General features: G+C 41.7%; 1 protein-coding gene across 1 annotated transcript in view; it reads left to right on the plus strand.

The window, feature by feature from the left end:
* PRKAR1B (protein kinase cAMP-dependent type I regulatory subunit beta) overlaps nt 1–18014 on the plus strand; it is a 92928-nt gene that overhangs the window by 15796 nt on the left and 59118 nt on the right. The gene's annotated exons all lie outside the window — the stretch shown is intronic.

Genomic DNA, 18014 nt, shown 5'->3' on the forward strand with positions numbered 1-18014 from the left:
CACTGTGCAGCCTGTGCAACACTGATGGAATTGTACAAATAGCAGGTATCACTGGTCCATCATTCCAGTAGAAGGGTGTATTGAAGGGGTTGTTCTGCTTTTCACCATTATTGTCATTAGTGGCCTCAGTGGGACAGGTGATGAGTGTTGAATTTTTAGCTGACATGAAGATGGGAAGGGCTGCTAAAACACTGGGAGACAAGGGTAGCATTCAGAATTATGCTGCCAGCTTGAAGGAATGTTCTAATAAAAGCAGGATGGATTGACACTGAGCCAAGGGCAGAGAAGTATTCCTTAGGCAGGAAAAACACCTTTATGACTATAAGACAGTTTTGGTAGTTCCTTGAAAAACTATGTGGAACTTATTGTGACTCATGGTCTGCATAATAGTCACTAATGTAAAGCTCTTTTTTGAAAATACCAATGTTTTTCTGGGGTAACTAAACAGAACATGCAAGATGTCCCAGTGTTGGAAAGATTTCAGCTGGAACACAGTGTCCAGTTTGGGCATTGCACTTCAAGGAAAAACAGTTGGAGGAAATTCATGGAGGAGTGGTGGGAACGATCCAGACCTAGATAACATCACTTCTGAGGGGAGAAAGGGATTGCTTGGCCTGCAGAATAAAAGCTGGGGCAGAGGGATGCAATAATAGCTTATAATGGCATGTGGATAATACTATATGAGTGATAAACTGCTCTGTGGGCCAGAGGGTAAAGAAAATAAATTTTAAAAATTGTTTTCTCCAGTGGGAGAGAGTCAAGCCAGATCCAAGAGGGGGTCTCTGATTGCTTGGGTAGCTTGTGGAGGCTCCACCACTTGAGGCCATGAAGGACAGATTAGGCTGTGGTCTGCCAGGAGGGACAAGATCAGCCCTGCCTGGCAGCAGATAAGGCTCACTGAGGTCAGGAACTCCTCACCAACCCCACTTTTCTGTGCTTCCATGGTTAGAAAAGACAAAAACTTTCTCTACACTGGTGGTTTCAGTTCTGGCAGAACATCAGCAGCGCAGTCCCTCGGTGGGGCTACTCAAATGCAGTCAAAGCACATTCCAAGAGTGCAAATTTTGCTCCCTCTTGCAGATGTTGACACAGTTTAATTACTTTGCAATCTTAATGATATCCTGTTAACATGCAGATTTCTGGGGTAATTAGAAGAGGATGAAGTTTGCACATTTCTTGTAGCTTCTTCACCCACAGAGGAGAATCCTTGTACAGAACTGCTGTAAATCCTGATTATGCTGTCAGCATGCTGATGTGCCAGGCACTGAAAGGATAGATTTTAGGGCTGGAAAAAAGGACATTTCAGTAATTTGTTATCAAAATAGGGTGAGAGGCAAAATCTGAAGGACAAATGCTTTTTCTTACACTGTGCTGATTGCACATCATGATCATGGTCTCTCCTATCTGTTCCCTGTGTCCCATTTTCCTCTGTCCTGTCATGGATATGTGGTAGGAGTGAGAAGAGACCTGCACAGGCTCCCTTGTGTATGCTGCAGGTGCATTGTGGACTCTTTGCTTTTGCAAACTAAGGCTTGGCCAGGTGGATTCTGCCTCTGCTGTCAAAAGATTCAGGAGCTGCTGGGCTGTGCACTGGAGCATGGTCAGGTACAGACCATTTCCCTGCTCAGAGATGTGTCTAGAGGCCTCCTTTGAGCCTCTTGATGAGCACAGCAGGCTATAGCTGACATCAGGAAAAAGAAAAGGAGCCCACAGAAAGATGCATATTCTGCTCTGCAGACAAGATTGAAATGAAGGAATAAATTGACATCATGCTCTTGCCTTGTCTGGTTGCATTTGTCAAGTGTGGAGAAGTCAGCAAGTCAGAGCACACCATTGCCATCACTTCCAGTCTGCATCTTCTTAATGCAAATATGTAGTTCAGGGAAGTAAGTGGTAAATTACTTCATTTGGGCTCTTGCAATGGTGGAAAGCTGGGTAAGGTTATTTTATTTTCTGTGCTGCAGTGGTGGTGTTTATTAGCTTCTGTTTGTGCATTCTACACTGAAGATATTATCATTGTTTTATCTAATTTCATGTTTGACCAAAATGTAGGAGGTGTTCAGGTGGGGGAAGGATGGACTAGCAATTTCTCATTTACAATGGATGACTCTTACATTTTTTCTTTCTTCAAAAAGATATTTGTGTTAGCCTGCTCTGACTTGTGTTGCACTTGCTGCTTGGCAGCTGTGAAACTTAAACCCTTATTTATAAAGGCAGAGTGTAGCATACAATCTGTGTCAGAAATTGCACATGAAGGGTTGGTTGCATGAGAAATCATGCTGAAGTTAAGGTAAACAAGTATCTTTTTGCACTGGTGTTGGAAATACTTTGGTTCAGGTCTTATTTTAGATCACATCTTTCCCTGTGCCGTGCTTCAGACGGGGCTGCCATCCATGTCCTAGGCACACACAGAGCCTCTGGTGTAAAATTATACTGAAAAGTGCAGTGAAAGGGAAATGTAACTGCAACAGTACCAAAAGCAGCAGAGCTGCTTATCAGCAGCTTTTGCCAAGATGTTCAAGAGCTGCTAACATTGCAGAGAGCAGTGCAGCTCTGTGGAGTGACCTGGCAGTCCACTCTTTTCTCATGGCACCTGGTTAAACTCCGGAGTGAAGTCCTGGTTCTCTCAAAGCCAGAGGCAAAGTGCCCACTACCTGGAGTGGGAATGTGGTTTTAGCTGTGAGGAGCTGCTGTTCTTATTTGAATATATATAATATGGTTTGTCTTGAGGGGAATTTCCTTGCTGATCTTATCCCTTCTGGCTCTAAGGCGATCTCACGCTTCAGACCCGCTCTGAAGAGGATTTAGGGTTTGCACCAACATCCCCCTTTCCTTTGACCAGTGCTGCCTGGGAGTTTTGCACGAGGCTGGTGAGGCCAGTGCTGTGCCACTGCTCTGCCTCTGCAGCCACCGAGGGATTCCTGTCTGTGCACAGATAGAATTACACCCAGAACTTGGCAGCGCTCCATTTCCTCTCCCACTCCTGGATATCCAGCAGATTAACGTCCTCTAAGGCCTCCTAGTTGTGAAATGGTGTATAAAGTCAAAATTGGTGACAAGGGGCCAGCCTGAGTGACCTTTTTCTGACCTCTTGTGATTAATCTCTTCTAACCCAGCAGTGTAGCTGTGAAGATTTTCCATTGTTCATCACGTAATGCTGGAATACAAGCACACCCACTTGGCTCTGCCGTGATGTTGAATAGTAAAGGGAAACAAGAGAAAGAAATTATTCATTTTTCTGCTGTGGATAAAAATAAAAAAGTCACTTTTCATCATTTCAGTGACAGGATGTTGTGTCTCTACTGGACAGGGGCAGCCACTGAGAGGGGGGCAGTGGGGAAGTTCAGAGGTGAGCTGCTGTGGGAATGGAGGCTGGTGATTGCCAAGGAGGAGAAGGAAATAGAACTGAAATAACCAGTAGGGGAGAGAGCAGTGTGACAGTGTTCACAGGGGTCCCAGGACGAGGGAAGAAATGAGAATGTTGACTCCATGTTTCAGAAGGCTGATTTATTATTTTATGATATATATATATATATATATTATATTAAAACTATACTAAAAGAATAGAAGAAAGGATTTCATCAGAAGGCTTGAAAGGAAAAGAAGTGGAATGGAATGATAATAAAATCTTGTGACTGACCAGAGAGTCTGAGACAGCTGGACTGTGATTGGCCATTAATTAAAAACAACCACATGAGACCAGATCACAGATCCACCTGTTGCATTCAACAGCAGCAGATAATCATTGTTTACATTTTGTTTCTGAGGCCTCTCAGCTTCTCAGGATTTTTCATAAAATATCATGGCTACAGAGCAGGGCTGAGAGCAGAGGCACTCCTGCTTCCAGGAAGTGGAAAGGTTAAATGTTCACCACATCTGTGTGTAAATGCTATGTCAAACTTGTTCATCAAGGAGTGAAGAGAGTGGAACAATGTTTAGCTAATGTAATTTTTGGAAGCATTTGTTACTGATGTGCAGGCAGCTGTAAGGCTTGCAACAGCTTTCAGAATATTTTGGTGTATTTTATTACTTGCATTATTAATAAATTGGTTTCTTTGAACAGCATAATGGTGTGAAACAGCTTTGAAAGCAAAGGATACAAAATGGTATTTAATGCTTTTACTAAAATGTTGAGCTCTTTTGAAGACACAAAAAAGTACCAAGAAATGAACTTGAAGACTCTGTATTTATTTCAGCAGTACACAGTGTTGTGTTTACTCTTGTGTGTTCCCTGAAAGGCAAAGGTGGGAGGATAAAGAGCATTTTTTAATACCTGTGCTTGTTGGGACCAAGATGTAAAGATGAACGTTGGCAAACCAGGTTCATCAGCCTTGCCTTATTTACCATTTTTGTTGTTCTCCCCAGCTGCTCCGTGTCTTGCTTGTTTCTTTAAATTTTTCACAGCAATATGATATTTTTGAGATTTAGGATGTGATCACTGTAATCAGTGGTTCCTTTCCTGCAAAAGTGCTACTTTGGCCATGAATCTTCACCATGGATTTATGCTGGTCACCTCTCCCTTAATATTCATAGCTGTTGTGTGTTTACTTTCAATATATCTATTTTCTCAGACTATTTCTTCAGTTTGTAATCATTTTACATCCTAAAGTTTTTTGAAGTGCTTGAGCTCCTTTGCAGCAAGGTATTGCCTTCAAATTCAGAAAACACACTTTTCATTTGGGTCACTAATGACTTGGGGTTTCTTTCAATATAGGCATAAATTATCATGAGAAAAGTGGCTTTCCATAGCTAACAAGTGAATTTTAGTTGTTCTACTGTTGATCTCATATTGAAATCCTCTTGAAACTTCTGGTGATTAGTACATTTTAAGGACGTTATTATTGCCATCAGCTTTATCACTTCTGCATAATACCACGTTTTATTAAAGCACTGGCTGCAGGCCAGCTGGAAAGCCTCATACATGTGGAAGAAACCTAAGACTGCACCATTCAGGAGCAAGATATTTTAGAAACAGGATGCCACAGCCATGACATATTCATTACACATCCTGTGTTTGCCTTGCATTTGTAACTTAAGTCTTTTGTCAAAAAACAAACACAGATTTAGCTTCTGCCTGTGCTTCGTATATGCCTACAGTGTGCAGAACGGTGCAAGAAAAATTCCACCTTAGATAGAAAACTCAGGGTATGCTTCCACCATTGATTTAAGCTGAATTCTGAGCTGGTACCAAAGGATGAAGGAACAGTGAGTGCCAGACCTTGGTTGCATGTTCCTGTTGCTCTCGTGGCCAGGTGAGCCAGAGCAGCTCTCTGAAAAGTGATCCTGCCCTGCAGGGTTATTTTCAGCCAGAGCAGGTCCTTCCTGTCACCCTGTGCCTGGCTGCCAGAATGCTTTGGCAAGGGGAAGGATGGAGTGGGCAGGGCAGGATCTCCCCTTATGGCAGCAGCAGGGGCCCAAATCAAACCAACTGCTGGCAAAAGTGCACCTTAATTTCCATTCTAGTCCCTGGACAAGGCTAAGGATGGAAATAGATGTGTGTACTAAGCTTTGCCAAGAACACCCAAGACCTTGAGCTAAATCACTGGGAAGATGAGAGATGAAAGGAAAGAATAAGAGATGAGAGAGAAATTGCACAGCAAGGCATGGCAGTGGGGGCTGAAGGGCTTTGCTGATCCATAATATGGGTTCCTTGAGTTACATCAGGATTTTTTTGGTGACCAGAGTTGGATGGGATCCTTCACCCTCCTTTTTGGGGGTAGCAGAAGAGAGAGGAGATGCAGCATGATCCCAGTTTTGTGCAGATAATCCCATGAGGGTTTGTAAAGGTGTGAATGCCCCACCTGTGCTGGAACTTCAGGAGATTCAGCAGACAGTGGTGGCTTGGGGGCAGAGGAAGTGTGAATATATATTCCAAATATATTATGCATTTGTAACAGGTCTGGTGCTGAAGAAACTGGTGCAAATCTCCTCACTGTGTGGGAGATTTTTTCCTGATCATCACTGGTATTGGATGATTGGCCTGTCCTGTGAATTCTAGTTGTAAACAACCAAAAAGAGGAAACTCAGATTTACCAAGGGACACTAAACAAAGCTTTTCTTCTTTGGGTGACACCAAGCTATTTTCCAGGTAAACTGCCTTGCAATCCAGCTTTTCTTTGTGCCTTTTGTGCCTTGTTTATGGCCTTGATTCCTCACGGGGTTTAAAAATGTTCTGTTTAACTGTGAGTTGTTCCATTGGCTGGCTATGGATGTCAAAGGAACTATTCATGTGTTTAAATGGAAGCACACTCAGCCTTGCTGAATTGGAGCTTGCCAATGAGGAATACTACTTAAAGTAGAAAAAAATACAGATTTTGGAGACAAGAATCATCTGGCAGCAGAGATGGAAATGAAACCAGGTAGAGTTGCCCAGCAGTCTGGAAAATAAATGATCCAATTCTCCATTGAAGGATTAGCTGTGAATTTAGCACTGACTTTATTTTCCAGTACATCCATCTCATTTGTCCAAGAATTATTGTCTTTAATTACCATTGTGGTGCCTGCAGGCAGCAGTCTTTAAATTAGTTATGCAAAGTTGTGCTCTCAGCAGTCACCCAGAGATTGTATCTGCTTTGGTACCAATCCCCTTACAACAGCCTGACAGCATCAGCAGAATGTACTTTTTGTGATGTCAGGATTTGGCCTGGTAGGTAAGCTGCTCTCTTAAACAAAACTAAAAGCACACACATTTGGTATTTATGGATATTTTTATCTCTAGAAACAAATACTGTCAGTTTGTAGCTTTTTAGGGGTTGTGATTCACCCCTAGTGTTTTGTTAGACAGTTTATATTCTTCATCACAAATACTGGCGGCGCCATGCCTAATGGGGGTTATTTTTAATTCTGCATAAAGCACTGGTTTACATATGGGCAGCATGTCACCCATTCTGAAAAACAGAGTTAAAGCAGAGAAGTTATTTACATAAATCCTTTTTAGATCTAGAAAAAACAGCCTGAGGCAAATAGTATTCATGCATGCTCGTGAAACAATCTTGAGTCTAAACTTATCTCTCTATATATAAAACAGAAAAATTATGACTACTGCTGAATTTAACAGGGCTTGTAAAATTTTTCTACCACTGCAGCATACATGACTGTGCCTTTGTGTGCTTCTTTACACAACAATTAGCTGGCAGTGGCTCTGCAAATACATTACTCAATGCTAAGGCTTTCCAGAATTAAACACAAAGGTTAAATAAAAGAACGTCCACTCTTCTCAGCAAGTCTTTGTCTTTGCATCAGAGCAGCTGGAAGCAGTGATTTGTCTTTGTGCAGGGATGAACGAGGGTTTGTTTCAACCAAAGCTCTTTAAAATGCTGCAACCCCCCAGAAGGGTTGCAGGTAGCCTGTCACCAGCCACTCCTGGCTCTTCATGAGGTGACTGATTCTGCAGCCTTGCAGGGCTCCGAGAGCCTGGTGCCTTCAAGTGGGGTGGGACTGCTCCTGGAGGATCAACTCTGTGATTCAGTCGCTTTGTTATGCATTTAGAGGAGGATGTTCAAAGAGCTTAAAGGAACTGGATATTCCCACTGATTGATATATAGTGGGGAGTGAATGTTTAACTCCTCTAAGGTTCTCTTGAAAATCCCCACCTTGCATTCTGAATGGTTAGAGCTGTGCATTTCCATGATGAGGTGACATCTGCTCAGTAACACCGTGTTTGGGAAGGCAGGAACTGCCCTTCAAACAATAAAAATACTCTATAATACTGCAAGATTTAGTAGTGAGATTTTTCTTCTGTATAGAAGGAGAGAATTCAACTCAACAACCAGATGAAATTTCTCTGTCATTCCGGTGCACTTAATGGGAATACCAAGTGTAACTTATTTGACTGTTAGGCTGCTAACTCTCTTTTAATGAAAAAAAAAAAAAAACCCTGACAAACCCAAACAATGATTTAGTTCTTGTTTTACAAGTTCCTTACTAAAGACTTTGACCTGAAGTACATGGCGTCTTGTGAGGTAACAGCTGGTCTATCATTGTCTTCGGAAAAAAGCAACAGTTGCTAAGATTTGGAGAAACAAAGATGGTCTTTGAATCAACTGGAACAGCTGTAAGAGACTGACACACCATGCACTGTCAGCTGCTAAATTCAGATATTCAGACTGCCCGAAATGGGATACTTTAACCCTTGGGCACCACCAGATTCCTTTTCTCTCTTTTTTTCTTTTTTTAAAAAAAAGCAGAAAAAGAAATTAGGTTTTCAATCTGCTTTTTCCTTTTTGCTTTCAGAAACTAAAAAACAAACAAAAAAATCCCCCAAACTATCACTTTCTTTGTAGGGAGTTTGTCTTTTTTGTATTTATTCAAGTCTGATTTATAAATCATCCAAAGACATGCTTGTTGACAGCTGAAATTTGCATTAGAAAAGGATAATGTACTTCTCTGTGTGGTGCATTAAAATGAACATATAATAGTGCATATCCAAAAAACAGCATCAGATGCTATTTTAAGGCACTCAGCATCTTCCCAGTTTTGTATGTGGAGACTGTATTTAGTTAATTGAAGCAGAATGAAGGTGAATTTATCATATGTGGGAGGGAAAGGTAAGTGATAGCAACAACCTCTTTAAAAGACACATGTTAGATCCATGTGAGATCCAAAAGCTGGTGGCTGAAGTTGGGCACATTCAGACTGGAAAAGTTTAGTTTCTCTTTTTAGAGCAATCAGGGAACTGATCCATAATTTAAATTAACTTGGGATGTGGCAGATTTTTCCATTGCTTGAAACCTTCAGATCAAACTTGGCTCCCTGCTCTTACTGGTCCTCACAGTACGTTCTGAAATGCTCCAGAATATTGTGAGGGTTTTTGTTGTGTTTTTTTTTTTTTTCAAAGATGGCAAAATGTGATGACATGAAAATTGATTTCACTTAAAGAAGAGTCAGCAGCCATCTCTTGCTAACAAAACACTTGTATGACATCGGCCCTCCTGAAAGCCAAGCTCTCACAACTTGGAGCCCAGCTGGGTTTTGGATGTCTGAAACAGGCACACGCTGGGACTCTTGCTAGGCTATTGTTCCATCTCAGCTACAAAGGATGGGGTTTTATTTAGGAGAGATTTTGTAGCTGGTGTTGGATGGTGGCAGGGAAGCTGTGCACGGCGTGGCTGCTCTGGTTGGTGATGGAGAGGGTGAAGCACCCGGGAGAGCTGCCCAGAGCCCCACTGGTGAGGAGCTCTGCTGCCCAGGCCAGGAGTCCAGTGCTCAGCACTGAACACTCTGTTTCCTTGCCCAAACAGCCATACTGCCTCAAGCTTCTTCCTAAGCCATTTTCTTCAGTATTTCCCAGCTTGGCTTCTTCCAAAAACTCTTCCTGATCACAGCTAACCTATCTCCATGTGTCCTGCACCATCTGAATAACTGAAAGATTGGCAATTATCATCACTGTTTGCAGGATCAAGCTTAGTTTATTCTGTTTGTGGATATAACCATGTGAAAAAAGTAGATTTGCACCATGATCCCAGAGGATTTGAAATTTTGAAACTTTGCTCATGTGAGTGAATGTCCTAGAGCAAAGGCTGACACACAAATTGAATAATTTTCCAGATGTGATAATTGAGGTAAGCAGAATAAACTGCTCAGTCTAGAGCTTTGATTCTAATCAATAGGACAACACTTGATAGTCTGTTACACATTTACAGTTACTACAAGGTCCACATAATGGCTAGACCTCCTGCCATCCCTCTCTGCATTTGCAATGAAAGACCAAGTCTGCTGTCATTAAGCCAAATTCCAGCTCTGTTTTCCACATCTCTGTGTTTTTCATGTCTGATAGTCTGAGAGATCTATTTCCTGAAAGTCAGGGAGAAACAAGAGAAACAAACCAACAGATTTACATATATTCTGAATTTAATTTCTTCTTATATTATTCATTGTTGAAAAGATTTTTAAGGAGACTTTGCTGCTACCTTTAGATTGCTTGCTCTTCTTTTCCCTAACAGAGGCACATCATTATTGTATGAGGTGAATGGGAATTACTTTTCCGTATCCAGAAATAGACTTTGACCTCTTGGCATCCTAATAATTCCCAGAACAGCCAACTGAACTTTCACCATGATAGACTGGATTTGCTATATTCAAATATTGTAGCCGTGCCCTGATTTCAAGTCCTGACAGTTTAATCACTGCAGTTGACCCATGTTCCTCATAGAGCTGCTTTCTGCAATGTGGTTACAACATCAATGCAGATTTTCCTTTGCTTTTAGAAACCTGGTTTAAAATAGTGAACTTGTTTCGTCCAAGTTTACCTACTGTTCCTTAATGCTATGAAATGTGTCATATTTCTTCTCTTATTTATTAAATCCTGTGCTTTGACTAGAACTTATTTCCAAGAATATTAAATTATTGTTCTATTATTAGAGCGCAAGGTTTGATTCCTTGACAGGTTGACAAGAGCTCTGGAACACTTTGCAGGAGCAGACCTTCCTGATCAAAACTGTCCTCAGCAGCATCAGTCAGTTTACCCTGGTACCAAAATATAGTTGGAATGAAGCTGCTCAGTTGCTCCAGCAGGGTGTTGTGGAATCTGGGACTTAATTCTCTCTTTTTCACAGTCACCCCACCCTCTACACTAACAGACACATTCAGAGCAGCAGCCACCAACCCTCTGCAGGTCCTGATCCCCTGCACACACGTCCTGGTTGGGCTGCTCAGACATTCCAGCATCTGTCAGGCTTCTTGGCCATCATATACCACATTAATACAGGCTCATGGCCACGTGTCTCCTGCCATTTCCTAGTAATAAGTACTTATAATAAGCATCTAGACTACAAAGACAATAAAGCTACTAATTTGGTGCACCTTGGAATCTTCCTTGTCCTGCAGGGTTATTTTGCACAGCCTTCTGAGCATTTTCATTTACTGTGCTCTCTGGCTCCTTCGCTTCCTTCCTCTTCTGGTTTAGGATTTTAACCAAGCACTCAAGATCACTTTAACATGCTCAATTTGGTTCTTTTTAATTACCTGAGCTATGTGTCATTGTGTCAGAAGATTTAGATTTCTTTTGCAGCAATTTGCTGTGAAAACAGTTACCTTACAAATACAGTTATTGTTTCTGTGAACTATGTGCTTTTAGAACAGGTTCATTTTCAAAGGATGCTTTCATGGAAAACAAGGTGAAATTATGTGGGAACAATGGACATTCTGCAAACAATTCTGATAGGTAGTTCCTTTCTTCCTTCCAAGGCTTAGTATTAAAATCAGATTTGAGTAGCAAAGATACAGGGAAAAAAAAAAGGAAAATACAGAGTGATGTTGTATCCAGACTCCAGAACCATGTTCTGAAAGCCCACGGGTGAGCTGATGAACAATTCATATGATGGTTACATGGAGCTTATTTCTGAAAGGTTTCTCCACATCTCTTGTTTATCTGTTTCATTTGTTTGGTTGCTTTGTCCCAGTGCCGTAGTGACACCCTCTGGCAATGGCAGGATAGCTTCATTGCCATTAGGGAGCTCTTCAGCAGCAATCTGTGAGCAACCTCATGGGAAAGGCAATGCTGTGCCCTGTCCTGCCTTCCCTCAGAGCTGGTTTGGCTCCAGATTGAAATTCTCACATGTAAAATTAAAGTTAGCATTGTACATGATGGCTAATTGATACAAAATTCAAGCACCATGCAATAAACAGTGTTGGACATTTTGTTCTGGTGAGTTGGACTTTTCTTCTGGTGAGCAGCTTGAAAAGTTTCCCTTTGTACTTAAATGAATTTGTTTACATCAACTCTAAAGCACACTCTTCTCTTCTGGAGCACAGGCTCTGAGCCAAGCCTTAGCCATGTTCTGGCTGTGCTGTGGCTCTCACCAGAGCTGAGAAGACTCACTGATCCCTTCTGCTGGGAAATAACACACATTTTTAACGATGGAAAGGCTACTGGGAGTTGTCTATCCACTGTTAATTTTTTATATTGCATTGGTAATGCTTTTATTTGTGCTGATTTACATGATGGGTCACAAAATGCAAACTTCCTGCAGCTGACATTTTTCCAGGCAGTAAAAAGAAAAACCAGTGAGTTTTTGAGGCAATTGGAACAGCAAAGTGGGGTGGATGAGGCTTGGAAAAAGGCATTAAGGTGCCTAAGTTCTATTAAAATCAAGGTTTTGGAAAACACTTAAATGTTTTTTGTCATATTTAGGTCTGTGTCTCGTTTTGATAAGCAACCTTGTGCATCTGCAGAGCAAGCTGGTAATACAGAATTATGATTTGGGGCAAAACTGTGCCAGATCCCTCACTGGGCCTCTCAGCAACCTGAATTAGCCCAGATACAGAGGTTTGTGCTGCTGGGCTCCAGCAAAGTTAGAGGGTTATTAGGGAGAGCTCCATGGATAAACGAGGAGGGGAGGTTCTGGGATGAAAACCTTTGGTTGCTCTGTCCCACAGGGACTTGTACTGACCTGCTTGGAACGAGCCCTCTCCAGTCTCAGGCAGCATCTGAGCTGTCCTGGATGGATTTTGGGAACTCTGGGCTGGGACACAGGGGTTTCTCAGCACCGGGATGAAATGTGAAGGTCTGGCTCAGCTTCTGAGAGCAGCCGTGGTTGTCTCTGCCACCTGGGGTCACTGTGATCAAGGTTATTAAAAACGAGAGGTATAAAGTAACAAAGAGCATAGAAGCAGTAAAAAACACACTTCCCAACCCTAACCCCTGGAGGCTAAAATTGAGATTACCACAAGTATACAAATTAGTTGAAATTTTTATTGTAAGTGAGAAAACGAAGCCCCATACTTCAGTGTGTAAACAGCTCTACTTTAGCAGGTCTGGCATTTGTGTAAAGCAAACATGGACTATCACAAGGAAAGTGTTGCCTCTTGTACCCTTTTCTTACTGCATTTTGTCTCTTCTACCTGTTGGCTCCTACGGTGTGTTACAACTGACTTTGAAGGTCCTTGGAGCTGTGTAGTTTTGTGGCTGAGAAATCTTCTGTGGTCCTGATGCTGATCTGGTTTAATCCCTGAACTGCTTCAAAATCTCAGTGGCTGTTTCTGTTATTTACACATGTGAGATTATAGGGGAGTCTAAGAGACATTTTAAATCTTCACCTATCTTACAGAATTTCTCAAGTGTGCTATTAATGAAACCTTTGTCTCAGCTAACCCCCCATGATATATTATGTCCCAGCAGTACTTCTTAAAAGCACTTTGGCCGAATTTTCAGGCTGGCTAGGCTTAAAGTTGTCAAAATATGTATTTATGTTAAAACTCCCCCAAATGCTGTGGGGATGTAAATCTTTCTGTGGAGACTGTGAGAGAGGAAGGGCTGTTTGTGCACTGGCAGAAGAGGAAAACCCAGATGATGCAAATTCAACTTCCAGGCCCATCTCCTGTCAGAGCAGCACTGCAGTGTGGAGCTGCTCAAAGCTGGGCATCCCTGCTGCTCTCTGAGCTCTCTCTAACCCAGCTGCAAAATTGATGCCTTGTGCTCTGAAAGTCTAAGCTAAAGCAGCAAGACATAGAAACCCTTTTTACACTCTCTTCTGCTCACAAATTCTTTTATAAAGGCCTGTAGGTACCCAGAGAACAGAATTCTACTGTTGTACCTGCAGGGGGTGGCCACCACTGGAGCTGAAGGAGTTAATGCATATCTGTGCACTGCACCTTTTAGCTGAAGATTGCTGGAACTTCTAGACAACGGGGCTGTACAAGACACTACATGGAATTCAATCCGTTCTTTAGTGGGAAAAATCAGTAAATTGGTTTTTTTTTAACCTTTTTTTGTCCGTACTAAATGAAAAGTGTATGATAGATCACAGAATGGTTTAGGTTGGAAGGGAGCTTAAATATATTTTGTTCCAACCCCCCTGCCATGGGCAGGGACACCTTCCTCTATCCTAGGTTGCTCCAAGCTCCATCCAACCTGGCCCTGGACACTTCCAGGGATGGGGCAGCCATAGAAAACCCTCATAGAAAAAGAATTCCTGTATAATTTCCTTATAATGTGTGTAATTTTCTTAATGCTTTTGTTGACATATCTGTGCATTTGATTAGATAAGAAGTACTTCTGTTACAGGTCTAGCTGAAGGAGAGCAGGGTGGAAAACAGTAGTAGTGTTCACAGTAGTGTTCCTTCACAGCTCTCTGCAAGTGGAAAGCATCCATTCCTTGCAATCCTGGAGGATTTTATAGTCAGAACTGCCTCCTGTGCCTTTTCAAATGAACTTTGCATCACTGGCACCACCTCTAAATAAAACTACTTAGCATCTTTTGTAGTTCCATGATATTCAAAGCATCTCTCAGAACCAGATTTTAGCGCTATTATAATCAGTGTTCTTTGGAGTAATTAATTATGTATCCCATCACGAGGTCAGAATCAGAACATTATGTTTTCATCTCTTGTAGTGAGATAGCTCCTCGTGCAGGCTATCATGCTGCTGTACACATAATTAGTGCTATATGAAGAATATAAATTAACATGTTAGTTTCGATGGGAATGTTGATGAGGTTGGAAAGGCGTCATTAATACGCTGCACAGTGCAAAATAATACTTCTGATTTTAGCTTCCTTTGCTTTTCCTTTCAACCAGTTAAGCTAAAAATACTGCACAGCTGCTTTCCCTTTACACATGTGGAAATGTGTGGAATGTGAAGTAAGGAAGAGAATTGCAGCCCTTTGGGCGAGGAAACGCGAGGTTCAGTGCTGAGGCACCAGGCTGTGAGCAAAGGAGGGCTCAGGGCACCTCTGGGGCTGCGGGGATGGAGGGGCTGCTCCTCCTGGGGCAGCATCACTGTGGGGCTCACAGCAGGGTGGGCTCTCTCCCGGCTGGTTGGGGTCCAGATAAATTCTGATTGCTGGTGCAGATGCCACCGCACTTCTTCTCTAGGGCTTGAGTGGTTTCAAACACTGTAGAACTTGAGCTGTCCCTCAGATGCACGTGGTCAGTCCACAGTTAATGGGTCAGATAGAAGATTTAGGCAGAAGAAAAAGATCCTTACGGATCTTTTAAATCAGTATGTATCAATGACATCTATCAATTGATATCAATTTATCAATGGCATCTAACTGTGTCAGCTCTCAGGGCAATGGAGAATCCAGCTGTGGGATCTGATCTGCAGCTTGATAGAAACTCTGTGCACTGGAGAAGCAGAAAGGATGAATGGCAGCAAAAAGCAAGCCATGGAGAAGGCTGCTTTGTGAGGTATATTTATTTTAATATTAGGTGGCTCTTAAAGGTGCTCTTTTCCTGTTGTGCTCTGGGCTTTTTATTAAGAAGGATAAGCAACCATTATCTATGTTGAAGGCTTTTTGGATATCCCTTGCTATTGTGGCTGATTAATAGAATTACAAAGTGAGTATCTGATCCCAAAAGTTGATCTCTGCAAACAAAGTTATAAGCTGCAGGAGCTCCGTGGACGTCAGTGGGAGCTGCTGGAGGAAGGAGGATTAATCAGTATTAAACTGGTGGCCAAAGTAAAGGAGCTGTCGACAGGGAGCAAAGCAACAGAAAATATTGGTAGGAGAGAATTAAATTGTGCTATTAGATGGCTCTTTTGTGGAACTAAATCAGAAAATTGCTAATTAGTTTTTACAAATTCTGTGAGTTGTTTAAACTTGGCTGCCTTTCACAGTTACTAGAAGTTTCACATAAAGTCAAGTAGATTTCTAATGTGATTGAATTAATGTTTTCCCTTTACTGGAGTCTTCTTTTTCCTTTCCTTATTTTTATTGATTTAAAGTGCAGGAGTATAAGATTGCATCAATGCAACCTTGCATAGATTGCAAGCATATGACTTAAAACCCAGAAATTTTCCTAACAGTCATTTTTGAAAATTTCCTTTTAGAAATCTTTCCTTTTAGTTTTCTTGCTGTGTTTTAATTCATTGCTCCCAGATTCAGCCTCTTGGTAGTGACCCAGCTTTCCAGTCACAGAGGCATGAAAAATCAGCATAATTAAAAATCATATATTAAAGCAACTTTATAACAGTTTTCTTTTCTGAAATGCAAATGAGAGATAAGAGAAGACTCACCCGTGTTTGCTCTGTGTCTTGCTTGAAAAAAATCCATCTACTGCACTTGGAGACGTGGTGCTGGTAGGGTATTGCAGTTATTTTTATTGAAAACTCAGGGTTTAACTCAGACAACGCTAGCAGTTCCTGACTCACAATGCTGATTATAATTTCTGGTCAACTTTTATTCTCTCCCTATCTCTATTGCCATGGAATTCACAGTGATGCCACTCTGCCTTTTTCTCTTAAATCCATTGGGTTTACATTCTGGTAATTTTCCACTTTTCTTCTCCTCCCGGCCCTCGGCGCATTGCCTCACAGCTCTCTTCCACTTTGCAATTTCTGATTTATTTCTGGCATCTGTTCAATTTCAGAAAAAAAAAAATTCTAGTCTGTGAGTCTTGAAAGGAAATATAAATTCCATTTTTATCAACATTTGTCAATTAAAATCCAATACTGTAAAGCCTGTTTATAAATAACTTGACTATTCCAAATTTATGTTGATAATACCTCACACCATTCATGCCAAGCATATAGCACTTTCATATGGCAGATGAGGAGAGGTGTTTCTGTGAGACTATATAAATTTACAAGTACAGAAATAAAATCCATTGACTACACCCCAGTGTCACACTTGCTGTGTGTACGTTCACACTCACACACTTGTGCATCTAAGTTGCTTTGAAAGATGGACTTGTATGTGATTATCTGGTAAGATATAAAACTGAAGCCTGAAATCTGATCTCTTGAGTTTTTGTTAAGGGCCAGATTCTGGAAAATGATTTGACTTCTGATTCAGGCAAAATCCCCTGAATATCTTTTTCTGGCAATATTTTTGAGAACAGCTGATCTTTTCACATTTTTTCCGTTTGGGTTAGAAATCTTAAGAGAGTAACCAAGATGCCACTGAAATACTGATGTTTGCTCGCTGGAAGGAAAGTGTGGCCCATACACATGGAGCCTGTAATTCTGGCATTTTCCTCTGGTGTGTTTCAAAGCTCTGGATGATAGATAATGACATTAAGGAGAGTGAGTTGAAGTTAATTGCAAAGCATTGCTTATTAGGTTTGAAAGAGATATAATCACAGGGCATTCTAATTCCTTAAGACACTGATTAATATAACAGCTACAGAGAAAAAACTGGCAGGGAATACGTTTCTAGGGAGTTTGCAGGATTGCTGGTTTATGCATTTTCTTTTACAGCCTACACAGTTGGAGATAATTCAGAATCTTACTGTTTAAGAGTAAGCCAAGTATCTAAAATCTTGTGACCATATTTAGGGATGGATGAAATGTTTTTGTTAAAATAGCTCACACTCCCTCACACATGCCCGTATTTCTGTCCGGCCTTCAGGCCGGTGGAAGGAAGAAACAGGAGACCTCAGAGACTTCCTTTGCCTTTCTTGTGATCCCTCAGCTGGGTGTTAATGATCTCACACTGCTTATTCCAGAACCCAAACATCTGCCTTCCCTCTGGGCTTGCTTGAATCACCCGGTGCCTTTACCAGTTGCTGTGTTCGTCTGCAGCTCTGTTTTGGTTTAATCATCCCATTAGCTGAAGCTGAGGAAACACTTTGTGGCAAGTGGCACTGGTTTGTTCTGCATTTCATCCAGCATGATGCTGGGCTGTGCCACCTTGGGTGTGCCACCTGCCAAGGGAGGAAGACTAGGGGGAAAATTCAGAAGTTATGGGGATGATAGCATTATGTGGGGATGACATGTTTTTTTTTCTTGCTGTCCCACTGGTACTGATCTTTTCCAATCATCCCCTGTCTATCCAGCATGTTTGTCTGGATAAAGCTGTCTGTATCTCTGCAAAATATGCACGTGCAAAATATGGAGAGGACTAGAGCAGTGTAAAAATAACATTTATTAGCAGAGAGATTAAAGGCTGAAGAAGGATGTTTGGGGGAACAGCAAGAAAGGCAGTCTCAGGCTACATCTTTAACAATGAAATTCTTGCAGCAGACTCAGACAATCTGTTCCCAGTATGTACCAGGACACAGAGCATATCCCATGGCTGTGCCAAGAGCCTGAACTCCACACAGCTCCTCAGAGTGCCTAATTCTGCTCAGCACAC

This window comes from Molothrus ater, chromosome 16 (genome assembly GCF_012460135.2).
Source record: "Molothrus ater isolate BHLD 08-10-18 breed brown headed cowbird chromosome 16, BPBGC_Mater_1.1, whole genome shotgun sequence".
Lineage (NCBI taxonomy): Eukaryota > Metazoa > Chordata > Aves > Passeriformes > Icteridae > Molothrus > Molothrus ater.